At 47.8% G+C, this 9,462-nt stretch overlaps 1 long non-coding RNA gene across 3 annotated transcripts in view; it reads right to left on the minus strand.

Annotated features, from left to right (window-relative positions):
• LOC113456736 overlaps positions 1–9,462 on the minus strand; it is a 209,562-nt gene that overhangs the window by 60,518 nt on the left and 139,582 nt on the right. The gene's annotated exons all lie outside the window — the stretch shown is intronic.

Genomic DNA, 9,462 nt, shown 5'->3' on the forward strand with positions numbered 1-9,462 from the left:
GACCACAGCCTATAAGCCACTCTAATAAATCCTCCTATAGTATATATTCATCCTATCGGTTCTTTTCCTCTAGTGAACCCTGACTGACACGACACCCCACCTCTGTAAGACTCTATTAGAGACGAGATATCCACAGAGGTTAGGAAGAGGACATGAAGTCGCACTGACAGAGGTCTGATCTCATAGGATAAGCATCCCCATAAGAAGAGACATGAAATGGAGCTGGCAAGATGGTTTTCCGGGTGCAGGAGCCTGCAGCCTAGCCTGAGGACCCGAATTCCATCCCAGGAAATGCCATGGTGGCAGGAAAGAACTAAGACCAACAAGCTGTGTTCTGACCACCATATATGTCCCCCCCCCACACACTCTCACATGCATGCATGGAAAGCGAATGACTATTTCTTCTTTAAAGGAGAGCAAGAAATACCAGATAGTTCCAGACCTGAGCCCTCGGCCCCACTGTGCAGACACAAGGAGGCAGACATCCGTAAGCTAAGATGATACCCTCCCCAGACACTGAACTGCTCGTACCTCGTCCTTGAACTTCTCAGTATCCATACCTCCGAGAAAATTTCAGGCTGCAGCCATCCAAAATGGGAATTTTGCCACAGCAATGAGAAGAGACCAAGACAGGACATCTCCATAAACCAAACTAGGGCCAAGATTGCTTTTCTTTTCACTCATAGCCCCCAATCTATGCTTTTAATCATATATATATGTGGGGTTGTTTAAATAAGAATGGCACTCATAGGCTCATATATTTGAACGCTTAGTCATCACAGGATGAAACTACTTGAGGAAGATTAGAACACTTCCTTGCTGGAGAAAGTGTGTCCCTGGGGGTAGACTTTGAGGTTTCAAAGGTCCATGCCAAACCCAGGGGTTTTCTCTCTCTCTCTCTCTCTCTCTCTCTCTCTCTCTCTCTCTCTCTCTCTTTCTCTCCTGCCAGTGGATCGAGATATGGAACTCTCAGCTACTTCTCCAGCATCAAGTCTGTTTGCATGCTGCCGTGCTCCCCACCATAACAATAAGCGACTAACCTCTGGAACTGTCAGCAAGCCCACAATTAAATGCTTCATTTTGTTTTGGTCATGGTGTCTCTTTCCAGCAATGCAAGAGTGACTAAGAAGATATGACTGTCAACATCATTGTAAATATAAAACCAAAGATATTTTATAAAAAACAACAACAACAACAATAACAAAAAAAACAAAACAAAACAGATATTGTTTTCTTTTTCTTCTCCCAAATGGAAGTGTTTAGACAAGGTGTCAGATAGCCCAAGCTAGTCTTAAACTCATCATGTAATTGAGGCTAGCTTTGAACCCCTGATCTTTCTGTTCCCATGTCCCAAGTCCTGGGTTGAGCAGCGTGTACCACTGCCAGTTAACATTTTAGCTGAAGTCCTTGCAGTGTTACTTGGGAATGGGTCTTTGCAGACATGATCAAAGTTAGAAGTGGTATTTGAGATGTGGATGGAAAGTTGATCCATATAAGAAGAGAAGCATAGACATAGAAGAGTGGACCAGGGGCGGACAGCTAGGGAAACGGTGCCTGCAAGCTGAGGAAGGCCTAGCATTTCCAGCAGCCATCAGAAGTCCACGGGAAAAGAGCGAGTTCTTCCCATGGACCATAAGGACATTGCCATATCAGGCTCGTTGCTTCCACGGCTATGGGAATGCATCCCAGAGGACTTGAGCAATCTCGCTTGTTTTGGGTTGTTAAGTACCCCTAGAAAACTAGCATACACCCTGTGCTGGTTAGTTTTATGTCAACTTGACACAAGCTGGAGTCATTTCGGAAGAGAGAGATCTCAATTGGGAAAATGCTTCTAGCGGGTGGCAAAAGGTTATTGTGCATTTTCTTGGCTGATGATTGATGTGGCAGGGCCCAGCTCACTGGGAGTAGTGCCACCCTTGGGCTGTTGGTCTCAAGTGCTGGAAGAAAGAAGACTGCATAAGCCACAAAGAGCAAGCCAGTCAGCAAGCAGCACTCCTGCATGGCCTCGGGAATCAGTTCCTGTCTCCAGGTTCATGCCGTGTCTTCCCTGGATGACGTCTACAAAGCTGTAAGCGGGGAAATAAACCTACAAGTTTGCTTTTGGCCATGGTGTTATCACTGCAACAAAAATTCTCACTACGGTATGACCCCAGTGAATCTTCACACTTCATTGAATAAGACGGACTGAGGGTATAAAGCCATGTAGGAAAAAATTTAACACATGGACAAAGGCGAGGTCATGCATGCAAAGTCATGCAATTCAGCCATGCTGGAGGAGAGGCCTGAGTCATGACATGAGCTGTACTAACTCAAATTCCTGCAGCTTTAGAGTGACAAAACTTTTGTTGACATATCTGGTTAGGAAGGAGAGCGCATTCAAGGGACATTTCAAAGGGGGCTACGATGGGCTGAGCATCTATGACCTCATCAAATTCAATGTTGACCCCCTCAATGCCAAGGAGATGGGGCCTTCAGGAGGGGATCAAGTTATGAATGTGGAACACACAGTAAATGTCCTTAGAAAAACACACCCGAGAGTAGCCTCACCCAACCCACGGGGTGAGAATTGGAAGGCAAACTGGCCATGAGCCAGAAAGCGGGCCCTTGTCTTATGTGAATGCTATGATCTGGGAAGTCCAATCTCCAAAACCATGAGAAATCAACTTCCGTTTTTCAGCAGTTACACGGCTGATGGCACTTGATTATGGCACTAAGACAGAAGCAATGGGGCAAAGAGGAAGCAGAAGCCAGCAAACCCTTTCTGCTCCGTATATATTGGAACGTGAACAGGGAACAGGAAGTTCTTGTGTCTGATGGAGGACTTGTGTAGGTCTATGGGGTCACGGGAAGTGTATCAGTCAGCCTGCTGGGGGCCCTTTAGCAAGCTGGCCTCTGAGCAGAGGAAACCCCCTCAAGAAGCACCTGCCCTCCACTTCTCCCCAAGCCGGCTTCATTTCCCCTGTCAGCACTGCCCTTGGTCTATTTTGACAATGCTATTTCCTATGCCCTTCCATACCGGGAGCCCTTCCCACCCTGGGGACTGATCTCGAAGTGGAAAACCCAAAGCCTTGCCACCATGCGCAGAAGGCTACAAATATGGGGGCTGACTGTGAGCCCCACCCCCTGCCCCCCAGCCTCTGGACCGGAACATAATAGGCTGCAGCTGGGAAACAGCACTTCCTGGCATGGGCTGCAGAGGGAGTGGGTGTTGCAGGGGAAGCTGGAAATGCACGGAGTTGTGGGGGTTGTAGTTTAACAATGAGAGTAGCAATAAACACTCTTGGGTCTCCAAATGACCAATCAGAATATGGATTCCAGCTCAAGTGACTAAAGGAAATGATTGGCGCTCTGGAGACACAGCAGGATCATCAAGGGGAGTTTCACAGGACTACCTTGGAGTGATAGGAAAAGGCAAGACAAGAATTGAACATGTGGGGTTGGAGAAATGGCTCAGAGGGTGAAAGTATTGACTGTTCCTCTAGAGGTCCTGAGTTCTATTCCCAGCAACCACATGCTGACTCCCAACCATCCATAATGAAATCTGATGCCCTCTTCTAACTGCAGGAAAGCATGCAGACAGAGCACTGTATATATAACAAATAAAAGAAAGACTTGAACATAGGAGAGGGTAAGAAGGAAAATGGTGGGAGGGGCAGGGGACAGATGGACAGTAAACATTAAAGCAAATACACCTTCTCAGAATAGGAGGCAGAGCAGGAGGTACCAGAACCCTTCCGGGACATCGTGTCTACTAGGGGTGGGATGAAGCTTGATGCAAGGTGGGACACAGAGGAACATCTGTGAGCGAGAGAGTGCTGCCAGGGTAAAGTATTGCCACGGTGACACTGTCAGGGACAAGGCAAATAGGAGCTTCCAATCTTTTGAATGACCATATCTGGCCACTTGGCTTACAGTCCTTTGGAGCCAATCATTTGCTTCAGTTGAGCCACCGGAAGGAACATCTACAAGTCCAATAGCCAAGACATTCCTGAATAAGTCATCTGGCATAGGCAGCATAAGGATTGAAGAGTTGATGAGATGAGGGCTTGGGACACCAAAAATAATAGCGCTGAGTTAGTCTTACTAGTACAAGAAGCAATGCCCCTAGTACTGTCTTCACCGCCATCAGCAGTTCCTGGCGCCACAGACTCCTCCACCAGCAGCACAGAGAGCAGCTCATTAGTGGATCCAACGCTGCAGCGGGACTGCTGATGGCCAGTGTGTCTCCAGAGAAGGCGCTAAGTGACTGATATGGCACACCCATGTTTGAAGGAACGACCAAAGCTTTAGATGGACTCCCATCACCTTGAGCTCACAGGTTGGAAAAGTGAGGCATCCGATGGGTCACAAGGGTTAAGACCGGAGCCAAGACCAGGCGGTGGTGGTGCACGCCTTTAATCCCAGCACTCGGGAGGTAGAGGCAGGCGGATCTCTGTGAGTTCAAGACCAGCCTGGTCTACAAGAGCTAGTCCAGGACAGGCTCCAAAGCCACAGAGAAACCCTGTCTCGAAAAACCAAAAAAAAAAAAAAAAAAAAAAAAAAAAAAAAGGAGCCAAAGCTCCCTCCTTCTTGTCCCCACAGTCCAATGCTGTGAACACAGCCGTGCTCATTAAACATCTAGCTGACATCTGAGTGCATATGAGACAAATATTGTCACTCAGTAGGGGCTCCGTGTTGGGTAAACATCAAAGCGGGGACATAGCCAGATAAGGACAATACTAGCTCATGATGATTCAACTTTGTCTCCTCGATGTAAAATTTGGATTGCAAAGGGCTGCCTTAGGGTCCACAGCAGTCTGAGGGCCCTCAGCCTGTGGCCTGACATGGATGTTAGCCAGCTGGTCCAGACGGTTAGTTAGATACATTGTGTCTACCAGTGTTTCAATTTGGCTGGGCCAGGAGATGCTTGGATAGTTAGATACATTGTGTCTACCCAGTGTTTCAATTTGGTTGGGCCAGGAGATGCTTGGATAGTTAGATACATTGTGTCTACCCAGTGTGTCAATTTGGCTGGGCCAGGAGATACTAGGAGAAACCGTTAATGGTACTTCTAAGGAGGCTTGGTGATGGTGTTTCCAGACAAGGAGGGAAGAAGAGAGACTGCCGTGGGTGGGCATCACCCAGCTGGTGCAGAATCAGAACCCAGTGGTGACGAGAAAGCTGAATAAGGAGGCAGGTAGATTGAGCTGCCTTCTATCTCTGCCTGGGTACCTGAACAGAGACGATGTATAACTTGGCTCCTTTATGCATATCACCAGTTGCCTAGTCTCCAGATACACACTGCAGATCATAGATACGTCACCACCTCTATGGCATGAGTCAAAGCTTAAATGAAAGACAAACTCTTCTCCATAGAGACAGAGATACAGAGATACACATCTCTCTTCACTGTCCACTGGTTTGATTTCGCCAGCGCATCCCGAATAATACACCTGGTATATTTCAATGATAGAGAAAACAGGTCATCTGCTGTTAGCACCTCAACCTGCGACAGCCGCTGAGTTGTCACAGGAAGGGTGAGCAGGACAAGGAAAGAACCGGAACATCCTGCCATCATCACAAAAGGTACTAACAGACAAAATAAGAGCTGAGGCTAAGATCTCAAGGCAAGTCACACAAGTCCCAAGCCCAGCTCTTTATGACTGAATCACTTCCCACAAAAGCACTGTAGAGAGAGAAAGCTGTTCATCTTCAGAAGAAACCGAACTGGGAGCAGAGGGAAAGAGGAGGCAGAAAAGGAGGGCAGGAGAAGTGAGGAGAGAGGAAGGGATGCGGCACACCGCTGGAGAAGAAGACAGGAGACAGATAGGGCATCAGGCTGGTCCCGGTCGGTTTCAGGGCTAGGTTCAGAAGCCCTGTGTTCTCATGTGAAGGCCATAACTAGCAGCTTGATCTCAGGCCATGCAATCTCCCCCAGACTCCAGTCTGGGGAAATGGTAGCCATGCTCTTGGGAAATCCCTAGGTACAGGAACAGCAGCTCTTCCTCCAGACCTGCAGGCACCCTGCACAGTGGCACCCTACACAGTGGCATGCTGTGGCATCTCAGTAAATACAGAGCCATAAAAACAATAAAGACTTGTGCAATAAAAGAAAGCAGATGGCAAGGCTTGCTTTGCCTCTGGAAGCAGACAGGAAAGCTATTGCTTGGAAAGGGGTGTAATCTTTACTTTGAAGGCCAAAGTCAGAATTTGGGGGACCCAAAAGTCCCCAGGCATGTCCTCTGAGCCTGTGCTGATGCCAAAGGGACAGGTTAGTGAGAGAAGATCTAGAAGCTTTACTAAATATGTATTATCCCGGAAGAAGGACTGAAGACCAAGAAAAATGAGCCTCTTTCCACAAGGCAGGTTAGAGCGTGCAGATACAGTAACAGGCCCTGCAAATCCCACAGTCAGGCCTTCACTCTGGCACTAATTCCTGCTTTAGTTACAGCCGGAATGCATGGTCCTCTGTGTGGCCAGCTGCTGGACCGACACTTCACAAATGCTTTGTGACACTGTCTTTAGGGGCAGGACCAGCTGCTGCTCCCACCTCTACAGAACCCACAGCGATGGGCATCACTGAGACAAGCCAGTGACCGGGCATAATCAGAGGCAGACGTCATCAAAAGAGATAAAATTAGGCATGTTTCTTTTCCCTAGACATACAAATCCCTCCTCTTCATTTGCCTGCGTGTTTTGACGTTCATTGAACTCTGCCTTTAGTACTAAAAATATACTCCGGGTCAAATGCAATGCACCAAAACCTCAATATGAAACCACAAGAAATAGCAATAGACAAATGGGCCAATCCTGGGGGTGGCTCAAAAAGTCATGCTGACAAGGGTAGAGCACGGAAGGGCCAGGAGTTCTTCCGACTGTGAACACAGAACAAAGGACACACTCTTTCCATGTGTACCGTGTGGCTAATGAGTACTGTGGGCTCATGTCTAAAGGCAGGAAGACAGAAGCCCACAGACGTCCTAGCACGAGAGCCAAAAGAGGTCAATAAGGGTATAGTAGGCACAGAACTAAGAATAGTAGACGGGGAAAGAGAAGCTGAAGGGGGCTGAGGGCAAAAGGGCTGGGGAAAGGCCAACAAGTCACTCAGCTGTGTCTTTTGTCTATTTTCTATACAGTGCCTTTAGTTCTGATCATTTATTAATAAAAAAGAATCCATCTTAGCTCATGATTCTAAAAAAGAAAGCATAAGACCAGATAACTATATCTGGTTGGTGTCTGGAACGTATCTTAGGGTACAAAGGTGTACCGACTGGTTTCGTGTGTCAGCTTGATACAAGCTACAGTCATCAGAGAAAGGCGCCTCAGTTGAGGAAATGCCTTCTTGAGATCCAGCAGTAAGGCATTTTCTCATTTAGTGACCAATGGGAGAGGGCCCTGTCCATGGTGGGTGGTTCCATCCCTGGACTGCTGGTCCTGGGTTCTATTAAGAAGGTGGGCTGAGCAAGCCATGGGAAGCAAGCCACTAAGCAGTTCCCCTCCATGGCTTCTCCATCAGCTCCTGCCTCCAGGATCCTGCCCTGTTTGAGTTCCTGTCCTGCCTTCCTTCAGTGATGAACAGCAATGCTGAAGTATAAGCCTAATCAACCCTTTCCTAGCCAACTTACTTTTTGGGCAATAGAAACCCTAACTGAGACAGAAGGGATGTGAATTCATCCACAAGAAGAAGAGGAGAGGGAGGAGTCAAGAGCCATAATAGCTGACCCATTCTATGTTAATGGGAGGGGACTATTCATGAGGGCTTCACACTTCACCTGGGTGTTGCTCTCTCTAATACATCATGTATGTACATCATGGACTTAATGTCCCAACTCATGAACTCTTAAGGGACATACTCATCCAGAGCACCAACCAGAAGGGGAGGAGCCCATCCTCTGGCATGCCCAAAGTGATACTAGTGGGGTGGGGTGGGGTGAGAGAGAAAAATACTGAGGTCTGAAGCAAGCCATCAGAAAGAGTCTCAAGAAATAAGTCTTCCCATTTGAAGCTATTCTTCCAGCCAGGTTTTGTGATCCTCGTGGCTCTCTATACCCAGTGGGCACTGGTCTATTTTTCAAGCAAGAAGGACTCCATGGTCCTGGCCCTTCTATTTCACAGAGGCCAGGTGCATGGGTAGGAAAGGATGGCTGTCCTACTGGCAGAAGCAGGCCATAAGTAGACAGGCTCGTGGTGCAACAGCAGAGTTTTCAACACAAACAGAACTAGGTGCATGAATACTAATATGGACACTGGGACTCATACAGAGCACCTCTGCCCCAGGACCGTGAGCCTGAGAACCCCAATCCCTGCTCTGTCTTCCTGCACCTAGCAACTTAATTCTAGGAAAACGCTTCCCTTTCCACCAGCACACAGACTTGCCAGGGCATTCCTCTGTTCACCGAAAGTAGATGACACTGTTTATTTCCATTGCCATGGCAGCAAGGGGCAGCTGCTAAGCTCTCGGGGGTCTCTGCCCTGCTGACTGGACTCCCTCTGCCCTTCTCTCCCATTTGAGAATAGGTCAGCCTTCGAGGAGTAGCAGGGAATAGTGATGAACACAAAAGGCTAGCACGTTGCTATGTATGTATGGACGTCTAGCACCCTCCCCTGCTGCGTTTCATCATTTCCACATCCATTGAGAGACCTACCCTGGACCAGGGACTGTGTGAGTAGTGGAATAAACAAGCCTACCCTAACTCTGATAAAGCTCTCTGGTGATGAGGAGTGGCCAGAGGAGAGATGGAAGTTACACCCGACTGCAGAAACTACAGTATGACTGCTCATTCCTTAAACTGCCTGCTGTGGTCCGGTTTAGGGAGCACTCAGCTCTGCTTAAGATTCACTGGAGATTGATTCACGGGTTATTGCCCAAACAGGCTTGGTGCTAAGAAAAAGACAGAGACAACAGCAGACCAAAACTTTTAATGGTCTGACATATAAAGGCATGCTGTCATTGATAATTGTAAGTCAAGAATCAAGAAAAATCCTCTTCTGTTTCTGAGGCATTTCCTCTGGCATAGCTGATAACTCACTAAGCTTGATCCTTCTTTTCATCCAGTGTCCATAGGACCTGAGTTGGAAGAAACTCATGGGATACATAGTTCTACCAAATAATACTCTGAGCTCAACAAGACTCAATGGAGCACAGACAGGTAGGACGGGAAAACATAGGTTTGTAGGAAGCCCTTGGGCTTTATGTCTTAGCCTTACCTGGGTAGCCACAGACTTAGTGGGATTCCAACACAGAATGGAGGTAGAGGAAAAAACACAGATGATGCGAGGCAAAAAAGGAAGATCTCACAGTCTGGGCGGCCCAAGTGTGTTCTGACCTCATTACAGGACCCTATCCCACTTTCTGTTGCTCTCCCAGGGCAGTCGTCCAAGGCCTATCAACACAACTGATTCTCCTAGGAGGCAGTGTGGGCTCTCCTGTTTGAAGCAGGGAGCATGTGCTAGGCACTGTGGCCAAACAAATGGAAGAAATGC

The sequence above is a fragment of the Microtus ochrogaster genome, chromosome 15 (genome assembly GCF_000317375.1).
Source record: "Microtus ochrogaster isolate Prairie Vole_2 chromosome 15, MicOch1.0, whole genome shotgun sequence".
Lineage (NCBI taxonomy): Eukaryota > Metazoa > Chordata > Mammalia > Rodentia > Cricetidae > Microtus > Microtus ochrogaster.